The 24,245-nt window shown below is 34.2% G+C and overlaps 1 protein-coding gene across 1 annotated transcript in view; it reads right to left on the reverse strand.

Annotated features, from left to right (window-relative positions):
• TENT5D (terminal nucleotidyltransferase 5D) overlaps nucleotides 1-23,211 on the reverse strand; it is a 75,866-nt gene extending 52,655 nt beyond the window's left edge. The window contains exons 1-3 of the mRNA XM_077144912.1: nucleotides 23,148-23,211; nucleotides 22,937-23,001; nucleotides 20,052-20,124 (exon numbers count right to left, since the gene is read on the reverse strand). The gene's annotated coding sequence lies outside the window, so the exon portion shown is untranslated. The remainder of the gene's footprint in view (nucleotides 1-20,051; nucleotides 20,125-22,936; nucleotides 23,002-23,147) is intronic.
• Nucleotides 23,212-24,245: the final 1,034 nt, after the last annotated feature.

Here is a 24,245-nt window from a genome sequence, read left to right on the forward strand (position 1 = left end):
GATGATTATATGGTATGTGATTATATCCCAATAAAATTTGCAGAAAAAAAAAAGCTTATTTAGTTTCAAAAACCATACCCTTTCCACTATGCCAAACTGTCTTTCAGGAGGTCTGCTATACTATTTTACTCTTGGAGCATGAAGGATAGTGTTGCTTTATGAGTCAAAGTGTCTAATAATCACTCTTAGTGGCACTTCAACTAAACCTCTTCAATTGGGGTCTACGGATATCCCACATATAATAACCACTATTACAGGGAATAGTGTCAAATTTCAAAATACATTTTTAGCTTGAATCCTCTTTTATAATACTTTTTAATCAACTAGCTCGTTTACCTTTCAAGGGATGCTTCAGTACAGAATTCTGAGATTTTATAAATGATTGTGAATTTCTTATTTAAACTCCTCAAGATTCATTTTTTGAGACATAATGTATTTTCTAATATCCTAGCAGAGATGGTGGCCACACTATTAATACATATGATTGAGAAAGGAACCCCAGAAGGATTTTGGCACCAGATGGCCAGAATTTTAGGAACTGAAACTTTAATTAATGGTAAATTTAGAAAGAAGATTTTTACCTAGAGGTGGAGTAATGAGTTTTTTTATTATGCCATAGTCGAGTATGGTTGAAGTTTAAAGAGAAGGTTTCCAAAATATTTAATGAATATTCTGTAAGATTATTCACATCTTGTTCATTTGCTTTTACCTTTTAATAAATATATTTTATGGAAAAGAATAAAACTTATCAATCTTAATCTTAGACAACTGACATCCATAGATAAATCAAGTGATTTTAAACACACAAACTTACAATTGCAGAAGTATGAAAGAGAAAAAAATAAAGAAGCTCTCTTGATTGTTGAGCCTGCAAATTTAAATTTATAATATGAGCTAACACAAATGAAGTTCTATAAGGGATTTGGGTGTTGGATAGAAAATGAGTGTGTGTGCATAAAAATGGTAATTTACAGCTGAGAGAGGATTAAAGGCTGTTGAGGAGTACCAAAAGGAAATGGCATTCTCACCTTATTTTAATATACATTGCATAGTTGTTTGGCAGATTCTTTACTAAGATGAAGAATTAAAAGTTACTTTATTCTCTATAAATGATACCTATATCATATCATCCAAGAGTTTCAAGAATAATACTCAAATATTCATTGGAAATTATTTTTATAAATTTTATTTAAGCCAAGGTTTCCATTTTTCTTTAACTGACTTAGTCTTGGAAACCCCAAGGTTCCAAACAATATAGTATTCTAGTCTATTTCAAATAAGAATGAAAGTATCCCTTCAAATCTGTTTTAAAATCACCTTTGCCTTTATACAATAACTGTCTTGTCAGAATCAGCACGTTCATAATTCTTGATGACAATATTAACATTGATGATCATTGTTCTCATAACTTAGCCTCTCAGTATCTGAACTGCCCCTTCTCAAGTGATCTTGTTCTCCACACTGTTCCTCGTTTATTCCCATAGTCATACCCTTGACCAATAACTGCAACCCATCCATTATCTCAAGTTCAATTATTCTACTCACTGATTATTACATCTTATGTATCGAGCTCACACTTTATAGTTCCTTGACTTCAACAGTCCTATGGACGTTGGACTTACAAACCATTGATCCTACCATATTTTTACTGTCCCTCACCTTGCTCATATCTTTCCTTCTCTACTTTTACCCAGCTTATATTTCATGGTCAGTCATTATAATCACTGCCTCATATATACCCTCATTTACCCTTTCTCTCTTTCATGGCATAATACACAGTTAAACTACAACCCTGGTTAAAGCCAACACTCTATCTGCTCTTTTCCTGCACCCATACAGCTGAATATATCTAGAGAAAAACACATAGTTAGGTCTCATTTTAAAAATTAATAGTCACTAATTTCGAGTGTACTTGTAATGCTGCCACGCAATCCTATTAAACTTTTCCAGTTTATTGTCTTCCAGTTTCCAGGACAACTATATATATTTTCTCCTCTCTCCTTAAAAATTCAGTGCATCCTTACCAATCCTCACTCTTATCTGAGGATCTTGATTCCCATTTTACTGAAAAAATGAAAACAATCAAAAGAGAATTTCTACAAGCTGCTACAACTACTTACTTGTCTGCACCTATGCCTATATACCCTATCTTATCTCCTGTTAAGTATGATTGAATTGCCATACCACTGGCTAAAGCAAATACCTCCACCTGTACATCATACCCCATCCCCTCTCAGATACTAAGGATATTGTCTTAGCATTTCTCCTCTTTCTTCTGAAGGATAATTCTTTCCTGCTTTGCTGTATCATCCTCATCAACTCAGAATCTTGCTGTTATTTCTTTCATATTACAAAAAATTACTTTTCCTGACTTTGTCTCCCTCTCCAGCTACCATACTATTTCTCCTGTTTTCTGTACAGAAATACTATTTGTAAAATAAGCTGTATATTTTGTCTCCACTTTCTCTTAGTTTCCTGTACTTCACTTACAGTTGGCTTTCTATTAATTTCTTGCCACTCCTTCTCAATATGTTTATTCTTTCTCATCTCTTTAGGCATTAAACACTTTAATTTTCTCATCTCTTTAAATTTGGAATGAGTGCAGTCCCAGTATCTTTTTTTTTTAATCTGTACTTTCTTATTCCTTAGGTGATCTCATTAGTTTCACGGCTTTATATACTATCTATATGGTGATGGCTGTCAATCGAAATCTTCAGCCTGAATCTCACACCTAAACCCCAGCCTTGTATATCCAACTACCTACTTGGCATATCCACTTTGATGTTAAACACGTTTCAAATAATGAGCTAAGAGTCACTATCCCAAACCAGATCCACATGCAGGTTTCCCACATCTCAGTTAATTCTATCAATCCTGTCATCATGGACTAATGTCCTTCTGTCTCATCCAAATCCAAGCCATCAGCAAATAACTCTACCTTAAAACATAACCAAATGTCAAATGACTTATTACCACGTTGCCCTCACCCTGAACAAGCTACCATGATCTCTCACCTGCATTACTTCACTAACCTCCTAATTGCTCTCCCTGAATCTACCCTTACTCCCTCCAGTTATTTTCAATACATAATGTAGAGTAATATCTTTATAATGGAAATCTGATCCTGGCATTCTTCTGCTCAAAAGCCTCTAAAGGGTTCCTATTTCACTCAGAGTAAAAAAGCAAAGTCTTAACTATTATCTGCAGGGACCTACATCATTTGGCTCCCCTATTACTCTCCCTTCTACATCCACTCCAATTACACTAGCCTTCTTGCAGTTCCTTTAACACGCCTGATGCCTGGCACACTGACACTTCAGAGTGTTTTCTGGTCTGGAATGCACATCACTCACATGTCCACATAGTTGGCTTCTTCACTTTCTTCAGGCCTTAACTCAAAAATCACCTCATTAAGACCTTCCCTAGCCAACTCATCTAGACTTTCACCACCCTCTAATGCACACCTCACATCTTTTTTCCTTTGCTTTTTTCTCCTTACCATATATCATTTTTTAACATCTATATTTTTTACTTGTTATGCTTATTGCCTGTCTCCCATCACTACAATGGGAGCAAGAGATTTTGATCATTGGCATATTCCAAGCAAATAAAGCAATGGCCTGCACATAGTAGATGCTTAACAAATATCTGCTAAGTGAATGCATTAATTTTCTATAGGCCAGAAACTTTGCCAGACACTAGAGATTCAAAGGTGAATAAGGCCCAGTCCCTGTCTTCAAGGACCTTATGGTTTAGTAGAGGGTATATACACTGAAGGTAAGGTTTCCAGTTATTTATATTTTAGTTAATATTAATCATAATATTGTTTGACTGCAAAAGAGTGAAACATCCCTAGTGTTCCTTAAAGGCAGACGTCTTGCTTTATTCTTTTTTTTTTTAATTGGAGAAGTCGTAGCTTTTCAGGAAAATCATGCATAAAATACAAAGTTTCCATATACCACTCTGTTGGTTTGCATCTGTGGTGTACCCCCAGAAAAGCCAGGTCCTTTAATCCTCATTCATTATTGTTGGGTGGAAATTTTTTTATTGGTCCCGTGGAGATATGACCCACCCAATTGTGGGTGGTAACTTTTGATTAGATGGGTTCCATGGAGATGTGTCTCCATCCATTCAAGTTGGGTTGCTTACTGCAACCCTTTAAGAGGGAAACATTTTGGAAAGAGCCAGTAGAGTCTGCGCAGCCAGAGACCTTTGGAGATGAAGAAGGAAAATGACCTCAGGGGAACTTCATGAAACAAAAAGCCAGGAGAGAAAGCCAGCAGACTTTGTCATGTGACCTTCCAGCTGAGAGAGAAACCCTGAACTTCATTGGGCTTTCTTGAGAGAAGGTAAACTCTTGTTGGTGCCTTAATTTGGACATTTTCATGGCCTTAGAACTGTAGACATGCAACTTAATAAATTTCCCTTTTTAAAAGCCGTTCCATTTCTGATATATCACATTCTAGCAGCTTGCAAACTAGAACCAAAGATTTTGGTAATGGAGAAGCGGGGTGCAGCTGCAGTTTGCAAATATCAAACATAGTGGAGAGGCTTTCTAAATGGATAAGGGGAAGATTTTGGAAGGGTTGTGAGGAGCTTGACAGAGAATGCTTAGAGAGTCTTGAAGAGACTGTTGGTAGAAATGTGTACTCTAAAGATAATTTTGACAAGGCTCCAGGCAAAAATGAGGTGTGTGTTATTGCAAACTGGAAGGAAGGTGATCCTTGTTTTAAAATGGCAGATAATCTGGCAAAACTGACTAGTGAGTTTGGCTGCAAGGTAGATTTTAAAAGCCATGAACGTGGATATTTAGCAGAAGAGATTTCCAAATTAAATGTGGAAAGTGCCGCCTGGTTTCTCCTTGCAGCTTATAGTGAAATGCGATAGGAAAGAGATAAGCTGAGAATTGAACTCTGGGGTACAAAGAAAGTTGTTGTTGATGTTTCGGACTAATGTTGAAAGTTTGAGCTAACAGTAAATACTTTATTCTTGCATGGAGAAAGGCAGCTAAAGAGGAAATTATGAAATTTACAGTAACAGATTACATGATTGCAGAGAAAGTTAGGCTCTCTACTAAATTAGACAATGGAATTAACTAAATTACTGACCAGAAACTATATCTAGATGGGCGAGAAAGAGTTCTTTAGCATCTTTGGAGGCATAAAATATTTATCATAAAACCCTTGCCAAGGGCGGGTCATGGTGGATCAGCAGGCAGAGTTCTTGCCTGCCATGCCAGAGACCTGGGTTCGATTCCCGGTACCTGCCCATGCAAAAAAAAAAAAAAAAAAAAAAAAAAAAAGCCCTTGCTAATACTTAGTCTTGACCCTTGAAAAAATTGGAAAAGTAAGCAGAATGGCCCCAGCAGCTCCCTCTGATGACCTTCATCCCTACTGATGATGTCCACTCCCTGACTCACTTGTTCATTAGGTCCTTAACAGGTCTTGAACTTCCTATTGTAATTAATTATATATCATGATCTAGGAAGTTAGATGTTGATTATCAATACTGAAATGGGGGTACAAAGACACAGATAGTTCAAAATAATTATTATAGATAATCCCAATAAATACTATATTTCAATTTATGATACATTACAGATTTTTTTTTTTTGGGGGGGTGCATGGTCCAGGATTCGGACCCAGGTCTCCTGCATGGAAGGCGAGCATTCTACCACTGAACTACCTGTGCACCCACATTACAGGCTTTGACAGCGAATTTACCATTGTATGTTTCTTACTAAGAGATACAATAATATTAAATTATATTCCTTACATATCCATACATTTTCTACTCAACAAGAAAAACTATTGTGGTAGTTAGATTCACTTGTCAACTTGGCCAGGTGAAGGCACCTAGTTCTGTTGCTGTGGCCATGAGCCAATGATACGTGAATCTCATCTGTTGCTGATTTACATCTGCAGTTGGCTAGGAGGCGTGCCTGCTGCAATGAATGACGTTTGACTTAATTGGCTGGTGGTTAAATGAGAGAGCGCAACGTAGCACAGCCCAAGCAGCTCGGCATTCCTCATCTCAGCATTTGCAGCTCAGCCCAGGCCTTTGGAGATGCGGAAAGAAATCACCCGGGGAAAGTTGTGGAAACCCAAAAGCATGGAAAGAAGGCCAGCTGAGACCATCCTGTGCCTTCCCACGTAAGAAAGAGACTCAGTGGAAAGTTAACTGCCTTTCCTCTGAAGAACTAACAAAATAAATTCCCTTTTATTTAAAGCCAATCTTTCTCTGGTGTGTTGCGTTCTGGCAGCTAGCAAACTAGAACACCTATATAGAGATTCTTCAACTCAATTAGAAAAAGACAAACAACCCAATTAAAAAATGGGCAAAAGACATGAACAGACACGTTTCAGAAGAGGAAATACAAATAGTTAAAAGACACAGGGAAAGATGTTCAATTTCACTGGCTATAAGGGAAATGTAAATCAAAACTACAATGAGATAATGTACCTAAATGAGCTGTGGTGTATACATATGATTGAATACTATGCAGCTGTAAGAGAGAATAAAGTCTGAAGCATGTAACAAGGTAGATGAACCTTGAGGACATTATGCTGAGTGAAATTAGCCAGAAACAAAAGGACAAATACTGTATGGTCTCACTGATATGAACTAACATTAATGGTAAACTTAGAGAATTTCAGTTAAGAACACAGGTTATCAGAAAATATACGTACAGACTGGGTAATTGGTGCTGAAGGAATACCGATTGTGCATCAGGACTGACTAAAATTCAGAAATGGATACCACAATACTATCTGATTTGCTATAATAATATAAGCACACTTGTTTTCACAAGAAAAATCAAAATCTGAATGAATATGCAATTGGGCCATAACTTTAATTATTACAAGTAAAAAAATACCAAACTGTGTTAAAGATCTATAACATGCAAAATAAAATAAACTGAAATTTCTTATCTATCTCAACAGTGCAAACATTTGAAAAAACTGTTGAAATTCAATGTACCATCTAGAGACATATATTCTATTTCTATGCAATAAGAAGTGAGCACCATATACCACATTATATTTATTTATTGCCTTCTTTATTAAAATCAGGTTTTCTATTTCACCAGAAATATTAGAAAACACAAAGCTTCTCAAGAGAATAAATATAACAGTATTCTATAAAACAGAGCATTGTCTACAAAAATTGTAGGCTACAAATTTGAGTTTTTACTTTTCTTTTTTGTCATTAGAAATCTCTAGTTTTTTTTGAAAAAGAATACTATGCTTTGATATGGCACATAAGATTTAAATAAAAATTAGCATTTGTTGTATTAACATCATAGAAACACTTTGCTTTTCAGGAAAAATTCTCTTGTCTAACAGAAATGAGCACAGAAGAAGGTGGAAAAGAGAAAGCAAGCAAATGGGTGAAAAGGTCACCTGATTTAAACTGACTGAAAATATACATACTGATTCATCCATTACTTGAATGAATCAGAATGTACAAAATATATTTAGAAACCAGTTCATGATAAGGAATTGTTCAGAGAAGTAAAATTCAAAAAGTTATTTCTGCAATATTACAAATCATGTTTACTGAGCACTTATTATATTTGGTGCATGTTATTAGGCAACTTAGGGGCTAAAAAAGTTTAAAGTACTATCTTTGTTCACAAAGAATTTACACCTTTTCCAGGAGAGTAAGATAAATGCACCTGAAAAGTCAATGAGCAATACAAGAAATATATACAATTAAGTACCCACAGAAAATAAGTATAAGAGTTCAGAGAAGGAAGGGACTGGGTGTATCAGAAAAAGTCTTTAAATAAGAGACTTAACCTTTATTATGAAAAAAATTAGAAATATGAAAAATGGGTAATAAGGATGGAATTAATATTTCAGGGAAGGGAAAACTGTAAAATTGAAGTGGAAATACAATATACAAGAAAACAGTAACAAAGGAACATAAATGGACTATGCAAGGTAGTCACATGGGAGACAATAAGTAAACCAGACTGGTTCATATAAAGAGTAGAACTGTTGCAGACCAAGTTTAAAATATAGTCTATAGCTACCTTGTTAGGCTTCATCCTGGCAATAAGGAGTCACTGAAATTTCTAAGTATGAATTAGATAAGGTAAGAGAGAAAAGCCAGAGGGCATGATGACAGTAACAGAAAAACAGAGGAAAGGGGAGATACCAACCATTTACAATTTAGAATCAATCACTTTTGGTGACTGAGTACATATGATGAGAGATAAGGATGGATGGATCAATCAAGAGGATTAGGTATGTGACTTCGGTATAATTATTTAATCTTCCTGTGCCTCAGTTTCCTTACCTATTATAATGAGAATATTCTCTATAGTTCATTTCAAATCCAAAACGATCCCATGTTTCAATGTCTTCAAGATTTCAAGCCTGGATGACTAGGAGAACAACGGTACTAATGGCAGAAATTCTTTCATGTGGAGGAGTGGCTCTCAAATTTTAGCGTTCACTAGAATCACCTGGAAGGTTACTTAAAGCATAGACATCTGGACCCCACCCCCAAAGTTTCTGATTGGAGAGAATGGAGCAGGGCCAGAGAATCTGCATTTTCAACTTCCTAGGTGATACTGATGGTGCTGGTGCAGAGAACCCACTTTTGAGAACCACTAGTTTAGAAATGAGAAACATGTCAAAATGGAATCTGTATATACCGCGATTTGAAATGATTGCTATAAAATCACCCTAAATACATCAAAATATTCACTCCATCTCAGGTGCATACTTAACCAAGTTTGGCAAAATTTTACATGACAAAATGAAATCACAAAATTATATAGTTCCACATACAATTATAGCTGATTCTTCCTCTGGCTTTCATGGCACTTTATGCATATATGTATTACTTCATATTGTCATCACTTCTTACTGTAGTATTTTTCAAATTAGATTAGACAGAAAGCTAGGGCATAAACATGCATACTAATGTGGCTCATTTGACTTTCAGTCTGACATGTTATCCATAGCATTGTAGCTCTAATTTCTCTGGTCATGTGATGAGTCTCACTACATAGTACATGTAATTTACTATTACATAATAGTAAATGGTTATTACTGTTCCATTTTTTATGTGCTATGACCACAACCCAAAGTTCTTTCATCATTGTTTATTGCTTAAGTATTTCATATAAGTGTAACAAAACTTGAATAATTATTTCATGTTTCCTACCAATTTTCTTGACTCCTCAAAGTGGAGTCTATTTTGAAAACGAAGTCTCTCAGATTCAGTAGATTAAATGCAACTACATCCCTATAAATTTTGGATTGTCTCTTCAAGAACACTAGATTTTCCATTATTCTTTCTAAATTTGTGGCTTTCAATGTTTTTCAATCTTTTTTGTTGTGCTTTTCAGCCCAGGAATGTATAATGTTTTGCCATTTTCATTTACAACTTGCTCCTTATGAGTAAATTTGCATAAAAACTCACAGCTAATTTTGAACATTTCTCTGTTCTTATATTGATACCCTTTATCTTTTGTTGTTGTTATTCTAATAGTAAGTAGATTCTCTGATTTTAATTTGAAATGTTCAAATATTTTTCCCTCTCTAGACATTATCAAGCTTTACACTATTCTTCAACACTTTAAAAATGTTCTTGGTGCTTTTACTTGCCACAGAATGTGAATAAAACTGTCTTCCCACTCCTTTTCTTTTTTTAAGGGCAGTCTTACTATAAACAGTGTATCTTTCAAGTATTTGTTATTCTCAACCTTTCACCTTTGCTCTTTAAAAGTAATCCACAGTAAGGGAAAATATAGCCAACAAGATATAGAACTCATATTTAGCATGGGAATTCCTTTCTTAGCTGGTATTATTATTATTAGCTGTTATAATCATGTTTGTAATAGAGTATATTGCATTGCAAAGCAGAACAGTTTACCTTCATCAGAAAACTGAAAATGTCAGGAAATTAGAATATACCTCAATAAACACCTAACCTTAAGCAACTTTTTATACTTGACAATTAAATTACTTGATGGGGAAATAGTCTGATGTACCAATAGCAATATCAGGAAGCCAAAATGCAATACAGACTAAGTAAGTTTCAGAGCACTGGAATTTAAATGGAATGTCTAGAAGTTTCTACTGACTTCTAACATCGTCAATGATCAAAGGAGAAGTATGTTAACAATAGTTTATGTTTTCCCTAGATGTGCTTTTAGATATTTTTATGATTTCAAAGTTCAAGGCCAAAAGGGATGTGAGCAGTCCTTTCTCTTTTTTTTTTTAATTTTGAGGTTTTTGGTATTTTTATACTGGGTCTACTTAATGCGCTTCAACAGGCATCCTATTGTGCACAAAAGACATTTCGATTACTTGGCATAAAGCATTTAACAATGGAAAGTACTGAATAATCGTTAAAATAATTAATAAAATGATTTGTAACTCAAAAGAACCTCAATATATTTGAGAATCCCTCTGGAATAATTTTTCATAGGTATCATTAACCTCTGTTATGATGTCATAATGAACTAAGGACTACAGAATCAGAATTCTAGTCAGAATTGAGCTGTTAATGCAAGATCAATTTTTGAATTCATAATAAAAGAGATTGTGTTACAGTATGATTAACAACACATGAAGAGTTACTGGACTATTGTCATTTCTCATTAAATACCTGGTTTAAAAAGTCAGGCTTGATTTCAGACTCTGAAATTACTAGACTGATATAGATTCAAATTTCAGCTCTGCCATTTAGTAACTACGCAAACATCGTTAAGATACTTAAATTCTTAAAATAATCAAATCTCTTGATTATGAAATGTATATCATTTCTATCACAAAAGGATGCTATAAAAATTAGAATGAAAATATTCTCAGAATTGTTGCATTCTTGGGCTTGAATCTGAATATTTGAAATTTATAAACGATGTTATCATGAACAGGTTACTTAATTTTTGTACCTTAGTTTTCTCATCTATATATGGGGGTACCCATACATTTCATATGGTTATTTGGTGAATAAATGAAAGCATAGTGGATATTCAATAAAACATCCATTCTCTACCCCTTTCCTAAGATTCAGATGGAATATGTGGTTTTTTCTTTAAAACAATGCATTTCTTGTATGCTACTTTAAAAATATTTAGCTCCTGTTCCTTCTATGAGAAAAAAGGTAACTGAGAAAGTCCCTATCAAAAAAAGTAAATAATAAACTATAACTAAACAATATTTCTTTTTTACTTTTTTTGAAAATGTTACAACTTTAGGTGCATTATAATGAAAAGGCCAAATCTTAATGGTAACTTATACAGTAATTGACATTAAGATCTATATTAAAGCCAAAGGAAAAAAACATTTTTCGATTTTCTCATAATTAACACACAATTTTCAATTTATCCAATTCGAAAATTAAGGCTTACTATTACATTTGTGGAATAAATGTCCACACAACTGGAACAATCTATTTAGTGTTATAAATAACAACAAATATGTATAACTTTCCTTTACATACCATGAAATCACAATGCAAGTGATACAAATTCATCAGTTAATTAAATGTCTGCCTAGAGATGAAAAGATGCTCAACAAAAATAGCCATCAGGGAAATGCAAATCAAAACCACAATGAGATACCATTTCACACCCATTAGAACTGCTGCAATTAAAAATACAGAAAACATAACTGTTGGAGAATATGTGGAGAACTAGGAACACTCATTCATTGCAGGTAATAATATAATATGGTGCAGCCTCTGTGGATGACAAGATCGGCAGTTCTTCAGATATCTAAGTATAGAACTATCCTATGACCCGGAAACCCCACTACTAAGTTATATATGCAAAGGAATTGAAAGCAGGGATTTTAACAGATATTCGCACACCGATATGCATAGCAACATTATTCACAATTGCCTAAAGAGGGAAGCAACCATCAACCAAGGGTGAATAAAATGTGGTATATACATACAATTGAATAGTATTCAGCCATAAAAAGGAATGAATTCCTGACACATGTGACAACATGAACTTGAAGAGTGAAATAAGCCAGATACAAAAGGACAAATATTATATGAACTCTCTGATTTTAAATAATTAGAATATACCAATTCAGAGTTAGAATCTAGAATACAGTTTACCAGGGGACAGGGTGAGGATAGGGAATGGGAAGTTAAGGCTCAATATGTACAGAGTAGCTATTTGGAATGATGAAAATATTTTGGTAATGCATGTTAGTGATGGTAGCACAACACACTGAATGAAATTAACAGCTCGGAACTACATATCTGAATGTGACTAGAAGGGGAAATGTTATATTGTATTACGGTAACAGAATAAAAATTAAAACTAAATCCACGGAACTACAATACACAAAGAGTGAATCCTATGTTAAACCATGGACTCTGTTTAATAGTACAATTATAAAAATGACCTATCATCTATTGTAACACATGGTCCAGACCAATGCAAAGTTTTAATAATAGGGTGGTATGTGGGAATCCTGTGTTTTATGTATGATTATTCTATAAACCCACAAATTATTTAATAAAAAAGAAAATATCAACAGTTGATGGAAACAGAAGGCTGGGAATAATAAATAATAACAAAAGAAGTGGAAGAGACCTTGCCAAGGATCACACAGCGGATTTCCCATTTTGAAAAAAAAAGGAAATTTTTTTTCTTGAATATAAAATAACCATATATTTATATTTTCAAAATGAAACTCTGTAATGTGATCAAAAAGAGATAAAAGTAACAGATTAAATATTTGGGGATGGGGAACAGAGATGATTGGATAAATGACAGAAGTGGGAGGATAATTTTTCACTATTCATATGTATGCATACACACACACATTTAAATACCACCTATATACAAGTTATTCCCAAGTTTAGATCTCCAGACCAAACCACTGCTCTGAACTCTAGATTGCCCTCCACTTTACATTTACAAGGTAATGTCTCTCAGGCATCTCAAAATTAACAGCTTTATAACTGAACTAATGATTCCCCCACTTCAACACATAAACACACACAGGCACACAAACACAGCGCACACCTGCTTTCCCCATTAACAAATGATATCAACATTTGTCATTCCGGAAGGTGGAGATTAATTCTTATCCATCGCCATACTACCCTCTTTTCTTTCAATGTCCTCGTTTTACTCCCAGGGATATGACAAGGTGAAATGCCCGTCCCAGACCTTCCATCTCTGGACAACACTGCACATTCCAGACTTTTCCTTTTTCCTTTCTGCATCTAAACTTGCCTGTGTTCCAACTCCCCTGGATTTTGATGCATTTAGCCCCCACTGAATTAATTCATCATGGAAAAGTTGCTGGCTGTAATGAGCTATCCCACTTAGGACATATTAAACACAGGATAACATAAAAAGCTTTAATATTGGGAATTTCTGGGGTATAAGAATGGTGATGATATTTACTGGGGTTAGCATATTTTTGACACCTTAAAATCATACTACATCTTATCTAAGAAATATACTATAATTAAAAAAAGAAACTAGATTTGAATGGAAGAGACCTAGATTCTAAAATTGACTATATAATATCATGTGTGTAACTTTTGCAAATTCTCTCACCACTTGAACCTCAGTCTACACCCCTACAAGATGAAAGGGTTGGACCAGATCTATAAGATCCTCTGCCTCTCTGACTTTCTATTATTCTGTTCTACATGGACATAAGGTCAGTCACACTGAGGACACCGCACAAAACTAACTGGATTGACTTAGTACTATTTTAACAATTATGTTAAATACAGTTTTCAGTTTTTTTTTTTTTAATATGTAGAGCTATCCATGAAGAATCCTTTTGGTTCTTCCAATATATACACCTTTATTACAAATATCCAGAGACACTGAGCTACTTCTCTGTAGACTCTATAATACAGATTATCCAGTAGCATGCATTATTCTTCTTCTAGATCATCAACAACCAACAATTTCCCTCCTAGTAACTTTTTCAGACCAAAACTTGATTTGAAATCTATTCTGTACTTTACAGGAAAAAAGAATCATCATAATTTACTGAAACTTAGTTTCTAGTTCTAGTTTAGACCATATCCAAAATTAATTTTGTTTACACCAAAATCCTGCTGTAAAGTACATAGTTAACTGGTATGAACTGGAACCGTCACTAACAATTTTCTAAAATGAATGCTTCAGACTATCACAATATTCTCCGACAAACCAAAATAACATTTCTTTGGGTACAAATTCTAAATCGGGTCCTGCTTTACTCTTCTATTAGAGCTGTTTAATAGTTGATCTTTCATCCAATAAAATGGTATTAATTTAAAATTTATTCATAAAAACAAATAAAAAAGAGCACATCTTTTAATACTAACAACCTAAATCTTATTCACAACTAAAAGTTGTCTCATTATTTGTTTGTGCATTGAGTTCTTTAGTAATAATGAGGTTCTTATTGTGGCATCATTGCCTTTGTGTTATATTAATTGCAAAGACAAAAATGATGATATAATTATAGGTAGCACAGGAAAAATTGTAATTATTTGTATTTACTTATGTATAAAATAATATAATAAATCCATAAATGTCAACTGATAAACAGGGACTATTGATTTCACAATGTCAATAATTTGGTTCTGAAATCTATAGAATTATTATGGTGTCTCACAGCTCTGAGCCATTGCCATCTTTAATGTGGCCCCACGACTTAGGATGAGTCACCTAGTGGAATGTTGCAAAAATATTCTCCTTGATATGCTTATTTGGTTAACAATATTTTTAGTTCATGAATATACATTATGGAATAAGCAAGGAATAATTAGTTATATAAAATTATCTACTCGTTAGCATTTAAAGTAGAGTTCCTGATTCAAACAGCACAAGCATATCCCTGGAGTGGAAATAAGTATTAATAGTTACCTCTGGTCTTCGATCTTGTCTTTTCACCTATCTAGGATTACTTTCTTTTTCCCTGGCCTATTCAAAATGTTTAAGTTTAAAATCTTTTAAGTTTATAAAGCCTTGAGTGTTCTAGTCATGGTGATCTCCTTTACTTAGAACAAATGGTGCAAAGTTAACACTAAATGTTCTCGAATTGTTTAGTATATTCATATTTGATTTTTACAACTGAGTTATAAGTTGAGGACAGCATTCATATCTCACATTTCTTTTGCATCCAGAATTGTAGGAAAATAGAAGGTAGCCAGAAATGTGTATAAATTGATGAATTTTATCCAACAAAGGTATTCCTTGACTATAACAAGAGTAGTACAACGATATTATAGGGAGAATATTTCTCAAAACAAAATTTCCCAAAGAGGAGTAAATCTAAAGGACTGCTTCATGCAGAAGGAAAAAATATTTGAAATACAATTCGTGTGTTCTACGTGAAATTTGTGAGATCAATTTTCCCATGATTACAAGTTTCAAAATAGTTCTTTCTCTATTCCATTTTAGAATGGGCTAGTATTTTAAGTTCCTACTACATTTCTTTCTATCATTAAAATGCCTTATATACACATATATATTTTTTTAAATAAAACAAGATTTGTTTCTTGTAACATTTAACTACATGTAATTGTGAAGTTGTTTTTGTTAGACAGTCATGTTGAAACATTTTTCTTTCTTTTAGGGGGGCAATAAATATCTCTTAAAAAGTACTCTAACAAGAAGGGCACTCTAAATAATATATAGTATCTAATAACCATAAAATGTATACCACTAAGCAATTAATTTGTAATTTAAATCATTCATAAAGATATTAGAGTTGTAAAATCAGGAACAACTTTTCTGGAACCAAAACTGAATACTTTTTATTCTTATCAGACCAAGACACCTAAAGCTTATAAAAGAGTGATTACCATTACTAATATTTTGGGTAGCTGATTCATGCTATACTGAGTTACCAACAGGTATCAAAAGCAACTAATATGCTTAAATATAAAGACTGCTATTTGCATTAAAGAGCATTTCTCAAATTTTGATATATTCACTTAAGGACAAAGATGATTTTAACGGACATATTTTGGTTGCTGAAAGTAAATGAATAATTTTTCTTCTCTTCTAAGAGATAAATTTGATATAAATCTCTTATTCCTCAAACATTAGCATATTTCTCCCAATCACAGAAATATAACTGGATATGAAGACAGCTCTCTGAATGTAAAGACAAGCTCTAATTTAAAAATTAATAGTAAAGCCTAATCAGCATTATACTAAGTTTCAACTATTTTCAAAGAATTCCGCATGTACACTTACAGAGGCAGATAGTGCATTACCGTTAACCAGGAGCCAGGGAAGAGGTAAGGGTAAGGGTATGCTATTGCTTAATGGGTACTGAGTTTCTGTTTGAGGTGATAAAAAATTGGGGGATGAATACTGGTGATGGTAGCACAATATTGTGAATGTAATTAATATCACTGAATTGCACACTTGAAAGTGGTTATCATGGGAAACTTTGAGTTGTACATATATTACGGTAAAATTTTTTTAAGTCATTTAAGAAAAAAGATTACCTCATCCTAAAGAAGCTTATAAATTAGTTGAATAAGAAAGGTACATATATTAAAAGGTAATAACAATTTATATAATAACTGAAATTTCACCAGAGGATGCCACAAAGTGATTGGACCAATCTTATGTTCAATACCAAATTTCTAGAGGGTACCTTGTAAGAAACTTATACGTGGTACCTGAACATTAATTCATTCACGGACTGGCATAGGCCCTTTTTGCACACTGGGTCTTAAATATAAAAAAACAGATTGAGTTTGAGTTTCCTTGGTCAAGCATGATTTTAAAATATCGAAGTTGAACTGTGGGAGAATATGGGAATCAGTAAAAAAGAAAATTAGAGTTAAACTAATAAGTAAAAGAAAGAAGAAAGGAGCAGTAATGGAGAAATACTACTGGTTTAAACAAAAGAAAAACAGAGAAAACAAGAGAAATAATAAAATGGCGAATATGCGTGTCAAATATGTGTTCTTAATTTCTCTCTGCCCAAAGTTTAGCTGTTGATTAAAACAATATACATTACTTGTTAATATAATTGTCTAGGGAATTTTCAACACGATCCTTTCTACTCTGTTCATAATTACATCTTGAATGATGGGTTATCTGAAAGCTGAAATTAAAATTGAAGGGACTACTCCCTGCTACATGGAACATAACATCCAGGGTGGTAAATCTACCTCACAATGTGGGACGGAACTCTCAGGATGAGCTGGGACCCAGCATCAAGGGATTGAGACAGCCTTCTAGACCAAAAACGGGAAGAGAGAAATGAGACAAAATAAGGTTTCAGCGCGGCTGAGAGATTTCAGAGTCCAGAGGTTTTCTTGGAGGTTATTCTTATGCACTATATGGATACCCCTTTCCAGTTTATGGTGTATTGGAGTGAATGGAGGGAAGTACCTGAAACTGTTGAGCAGTATCTAAGTAGTCTTAATTTTTGAAGACAAAGTTGTATAACAATATAGCTTTTACAGTGGACTGTGTGATTGTGAAAAGCTTGTGTCTGATGCTCCTTTTATCAAAGGTATAGTAAGATGGATAAAAATATGGCTAAAAATAAATAAATAATACCGAGATAAGGGGTAAAATTAATTGGGTAGATTGAAATACTAGTGGTTACCGAGAGGGAGGGGTAAAAGGGATGGGATAAATGAGTTTTTTTTTCTGTTTTCTTTTTATTTCTTTTTCTGGAGTGATGCAAATGTTCTAAAAATGATCATGGTGATGAATACAAAATTATGTGATGATATTGTGAGCCACTGATTGTACACCATGTATGGACTGTATGTGTGTGAAGGCCTATTTCAATAAAAATATTTTAAAAAACAAACTGAAAGGCCTAATTCACAACAACCGAACTATGGTCTTAAGTAAATGAAATATCCCCCCTTTTTTCTCCTCCAATTTATAAATGTGTGTCTTTCTGAATTTTGCGACGTACCTCCAGTTAGTGAAGTTTTAGTTAGATAGACATGATGCATTAATTTATTTTCCCCAATAATTAAATCTGAAAAAAAGAGTAAATGGAAAGCTATTCCTTTTTGCCTAATCAGGATCATGGCCTAGTTCTGATTAAACTTTGCTTAGGAAATGACCTAGAAATTGGTCAGTTACATTCTGTTACCATAGAAAGTCACTGTTTTGTTTCTAGGCAAATGAGAGACACAATGTCTGGAATATTTTGTGAAATACAATTTTCAACTCTTTTTTGGCTGTATATGGAATTTGAGGCACATTATGGTCATAGTTATTAACTCAATGAAAAGTCCTATGTAGCATTAAAATTCTATCAATACATTTGCTGTCATCTAGGGCCAAGATGGCCTATGGGATTGGCTTCACATTGTTCATTTCTTTCAGTTATTTTTCATTCTTGTCAGACTTTGCCTAAATGAATATCTATTTTACTCTAGTCATATGGTGGATCAAACAATACATAAGTATTTCCACCCCCACCCTTACATGCCTTATCCTATGTCCATTTTACAAAATAATTATATATGTGAAAATATCAACTTTTGGTATATCTCAGCTACAGCTAACCAAAAATTGTCCTTAAAATTATGAGGTTCAAAGAAGAGGAAAGCATATATCATAGATCAGTTCTGTGCAAATCAAATAGGCAATTGTTCTAATATGCTTACACTTCGCAGACTTTTATTTGATACACTGATCTTGTCCTGTATATAGTATTTCCTTATGACTGAGCAAGGGTGTAATGAAAACCATTCTAGAACAGGCCCATAGTCTATTCAGCTCAGTATTCTGTTTCTGATAATATCAATTGCATAGTACTGAGCACTCAGTAGGCAATCAATTAATGTTTCATTGAACTGCTCTTGAAAGAGTCAGGTATGCCTGACTTTTAAGGCATTAATCCTTCCAAAAAGCTCTTCCAAAAAAGCATGTAAATTTAATTACATTTTTGGATCTCTATTTTTAGTATATAAAATCTTGCAACATATGAAATCATACTTCTATTTATCTTTAAACAGCTATTTCTAGACTTTGCCCCAGTACTTCCACTTGTAGAAATCACTGCCTTTTTCCAAATACTAAGGTATTTTTGTTTTAAATATCATTCCTGATGAGGTTTACCTTTTATGTTGAGAATATTTTGACTGCAGAGGCCATTACTTAGCAATCATTTCTGAGAGCCTCTATTCTAAGCACCCTAGCATTACATGTTAATACCACGTAATCCTTCCAATAAACCTGTGCAGTGAGGAAGCTGAAACCAAAAGAGGTTAAGTAAGTCATCCAAAGTGATCAGATATTAAGTACAGGAACCAGAAATTCAAACTTAGATATGAATGTCTCCAAATGCCATGCTCCTTTCACTGCCTCCAAAGTCAGACATTTTTTAACAACTTCAAAAAATCCCTTTCCTGACTTCTAATTTTAACAACTTTGGTAAAGTAGTTAAAAAACGACGAACATTAATGTTTGTTGTTGCTATGGTTTCGTGAAAGAGTAGGCTGAAAGATGTTTTTGATGTTGTTGTTTGTTTGAAATAAAGGCAATGTTAGATGATTCTAGATTTAGAGCAGTAGTTCTCAACTGGAGGAGATTTTTTCTTCCAGAGGACAGTTGTCAATATCTGGAGACATTTTTGATTATCACAATTTGGACAGGTGCTACTGGTATCTAGGAATAGAGGCCAGAGATGTTTCTATACATCCTACAATGTACAGGTCAGTGCCCCACAACAAAGAATTGTCTGCTCCAAAATGTCTATATTGCCATTTTAGGATCTGGACATAAGAATTATGGACCTCAGTATAGACGATTTTGAAATAGTATTCAAAATAGAATGTATATATTAAAATATAGAGAACTCAAAAAATTTACAAAGTATGCTAGATTCTGTTCTTGCTAATTATCAGATAATATACTAAGAACCATGGGGAAAACTTTGATAGGATTTTAACTTGAGATTCCAGAATGAACCAAGGATGAGAAGTAGTTATGAAAATAGTGGTAAATAAAAGCAGTATCTGGAACTACTTTTATGTTCTGAGGTCAGTAATAGGGGATACGGTCTGCACAATAGTAGTCTCTTAATAATGTTATGTATTTTTATTTTTTACCTTACCTTCACCTGCTGTTTTGACAAAAGGCTTTTAGTTTTGCTACTTCTCCCCTTAACAGTTTTCCTCAAATAGCTCCTAGACAGCAACATAGCAAAGATAAAGAAAAGGTTTATTACAAATACATTTCTCTATGAATACCTATGCCTATATTAAAGAATCCTTCAATCAAACAACTCCCAAAACTAACTGGGAATCACCCCCAAGTGAGAAAGTATCTCTAATAATAACAAATGCTTTCTTCTTTCTCACCATACTTCTCTTTAAGAATGAATCAACTCAGCTAATTAAATATTTCACTTTGATAATTCAAGTTTTGAAAAGATTTCCTAGTAAAGGAAAATTTAAAATCTTGAGTACTCTGTTAAAATCAAAGGTTTTTCAAGAAATATTATTTCTGATAACTATATATTATAATCCCCAAATATCACTTTTATTATTACAATGATGAAATCTTGGAAATTATCACTTGTAGTAACAATACATATATGGATGTATTTTTTCCTAACTATCTAGGACATTTTTTTTTCATTTTCCTATTCTTCGGATTCCTAGTTTCAGCCTCTTATCTTGTCTGTTTATATTCATCTCTCACTAGTTAATTTTAAATAAGATAATTTTTTAGGTCACCTCTGGTAACCACTGGACCCATTACTCTTGTCTTTAAACTTCTGTTTCCCAGTCCTTCTTCTATTTGCCTCAGCTAATAGCTCTAATCTCTTTCACTGCTTATCTAGACAGACATAGGCTAGGCTACTTTGCAAATGAAATCTAAAACTGCAGAATAATAACGTTAGCAAAGTGTTTTTTGCCTGCTCATGGAAAGAAATGTTCCCATTATGAGAAAGAAAGATCCACAATTTATATCTGGCTCAGAGTTGTAGGAAATGTAATCATTTTCTTTACAGAGAAACCAAAAAGACTGTCAAAGAGCCCAAATAATTTCTCATTTTTCTCTTATGCTAACTGGGCACCTGAGCTATTAAAAAGCAACCAGGAGAAGTGATCTTATTAAAGGAAGGGACTTTAAAGAAAATGGTAATGTTCTTTTTTTTAAATTGGATGATAGGTCAGACATGTTTGCTGTATTGCTTTTCTTTATTTTTACACATATTTTAAATATATATATGTATATATGTGTGTGTATATATATATATAAAATGTATATATATATATATATATATTTTTTTTTTTTTTTTTTTTTTTTTTTCTGCACGGGCAGGCTCCGGGAATCGAAACCGGATCTTTCGCATGGCAGGCGAGAACTCCGCCTGCTGAGCCACGTGGCCCTAAAAATATTATTTTGTAGGTAATCAATATTTAATAAAAGCAATTTAAATTTTATATTGCTTTCCTTTCTGTATTTTCTCTGTAATAAAACAAGTTCATAGTTTTAACAAATTTCAATTTCTTGCTTTCAACATCATCAGTAACGAATGCATATGCATATGAGTTCTATCAAGTTGAATAAGAGCAATAAAATATTTTTAAATCTAGCTTTCTGAAATCAGATACCCAGAGAAGAAACATGAGGGGTAATTTTTGCAGTCAAAGTAATTCAGAGCTCATAAAAACGAAAACGACTTCTTAATCATTCCGAGTGGTTAGTAAATCAAAGACAGAGGTTACGTATTCGCCTTTTACTTAAGGCAAACTCTCAAACGGAGCAGATATCTTCCGATCTTAATTTGACTAAACAACTGATCTTCCCCTAGGATTTCTTTACTAAGAATTTCTGCAATATGCAAGAACACTTTAAAACACATTTTTAAAGGCTTATTCTTATAGATTACCCACATATAATTATAAGAAAGTCTTTATAGGAGATTTTGAAATCCATAGCTTTAACGAACTTTTTGGTCTATAAGGGGATTTATTTAAATAGCTGTGCTAGGAGATATTAAGCATATAGGTAAAAGTTATTTCTGAGAACTTAATAAAACATAATTTTTATCTTTTTACTAATAAAAAGATCTCAAATACTGAAATACAATTGTTTATCTGTTAGCGATGAAATCTGCCAAGCTCTATCTCTACAAAAGCAATTCTTGCATCTCAAGCACGTATAAGTGGAATCGAAAAATTAAAACAGCATTTCTACAATTTTAGCTTTAGAAGTTGTTTTCAGATTATACTTTCCCAGAACCTTTTTACGCAAAAACTTTATGTATCAAATATTAAGGATTAATAGTTAGATAACAGTCTGAAATGCACCAATCATCGTAAGGAAGGAATAAAATAATTGCTTATAGAATCATTTTTGTTCATTAGAAAATTCTAAAGATAAAAAGCAACTTATCACCCAATTATATACTCATTATTTTTCCTACATATTTAAAATTTTAAATATAGGGAAAATTTTAAAGCAAAAATTCCTGAATTCATCAGTAGGAGAATAAAATTATCATGCTAGTTACGTTATTCCAAAGTATTATCTCTGAACTCTTCAATGGAATTTCCAGGAGCTTTGAATTGAAATAAGCTACACCAACACCAAAGATACCCCTTCATTCCCTTAAATCTAGGACAGCATCTGATAAATTACGTTTTGACATTTTAGTAAGTCACAAACAAAACGCCAAGCACCATTCAGTGTTTCAATTAACCTCCCCCCCGTTTGATTATAGAGAGATTTCGTAGTAATTCTCGTATTTCACACCACCTATTGTTAAAAAAATAATTAGTACAAATATATATTTCACAACAACTTCATCTCTTAAGTCTAGCCTTACTTTTATTGTCCTCCGCCACCAGCCTAAAACTTTAAGGATCACGATCCTTTTTAAAACCTCAAGTGAACTTCACAACTCAAAATTCCAATCCCGCTAAACCCTTACGCTCTTATTTTAAAAGATTATAAGTTTTTAAAAATACTTTAAACGTCCTATACCTTTCTCCTTCATCCGTAAGAAAAATTCTGAGAAGACAGCTGAGGGGCCACCGATAACGTGGAATCTGAGGAAAGAGATGAGGCGGAAGGTCAAGAAAAGGTCAGAGTACGACTAAAGAAAGAACTAGAAGGTTGGTTGGGTGACGATAACCGTTAGGCTCTGAGGTTACTCTAAGGTGTACGTGAAGAATGGGAGGGGGAGGGGGGTAACCTTTTGCCTTGGAGTCCTCACGATGCTACCAAGCGACTGGAACACTAACTGCTTTGCCTCGCTGCAGCTATTCTAGCCCAGCCCCAGTCCCGCCCATCCGGGGCCAAACGGGGCTCCGCCCACCTGCCAAGTCTCTGCAGAGAAAGAGAAAAGTGCAATTCCAAAAAAACAACCAGCTGTGCTCCCTGCAGATCAGGACGCTGAGCCGGGTGCCATCTAACCAGAGCCACTGTCCCAGGATGTCGCCTACCAGGAAAAGTGTCGAAAATGGAGAGTATCCTTTGCAGTCTTAAAAGCTGCTGCTAGTGCCTAGGAAGGGGGAAGGGTGGGGAACAGACGCCTGAGAGGCACCAGGTGGCGACCTTTCTGGTCCAGTTTTGGAGGCGAGAGGGCCCTGGTACTGACGTCGATTGGTAGGTTCCAGCAGCTTCTTGTTTTGTTTTGTTTATCCGGAACCGCCGCCATCCTAAAATCTGGAGGTGGCACTGCTTTGGGAATGGTCAGGGAAGTCACCGGGCTGGTTTGAAAATAGTCTTAGGCACGTCCTCCACCCCACCCCCTTATTGACGGCTGCTGCCATATATCTTTTCAGAAATTTATCCTCAATGGAATCAAGGGGAAATGGCTTGGCAAGAGAGGCGATAGGAGTTTGGCAAGGTTTGGGGGGTAGGCGTGAAGGTTTTTAATGTAATACGAGGGCAAATAGCCTTGTTGAACTGCATTTCTTCCTTTTCCTGGATTGAGGTTATTAGTAATGTGGTAAAGTGCGTTTATCCCGCCCTCCAAACTAAGATGGGTGCTTACTTCTTAATACTTTGATTTAATACATGCGGAAACTCACGTAGTATTCCCTAAAGCTATAAAATTCCTCAGTTGCACCTTTGTGTTCCCACTTCAGAAATAAGGTCAGGGTTTGGAACCAACCTGTATGGAACTCTGAATTGGGGAAGGATGAAATTGTTATTCATAATTGAAATACCATCACAGGATCTCCGTGCCACTGTAATTCCTCTGTCTGTCAGGAGTTGGCATTATAAAAAATAGAGTAGGTTGATATGCCTTGAATGAAATTTGGCAAAATGACAAAATGTGGGTAAT

This window comes from Tamandua tetradactyla, chromosome X (assembly GCF_023851605.1).
Source record: "Tamandua tetradactyla isolate mTamTet1 chromosome X, mTamTet1.pri, whole genome shotgun sequence".
Taxonomy (NCBI): Eukaryota; Metazoa; Chordata; class Mammalia; order Pilosa; family Myrmecophagidae; genus Tamandua; species Tamandua tetradactyla.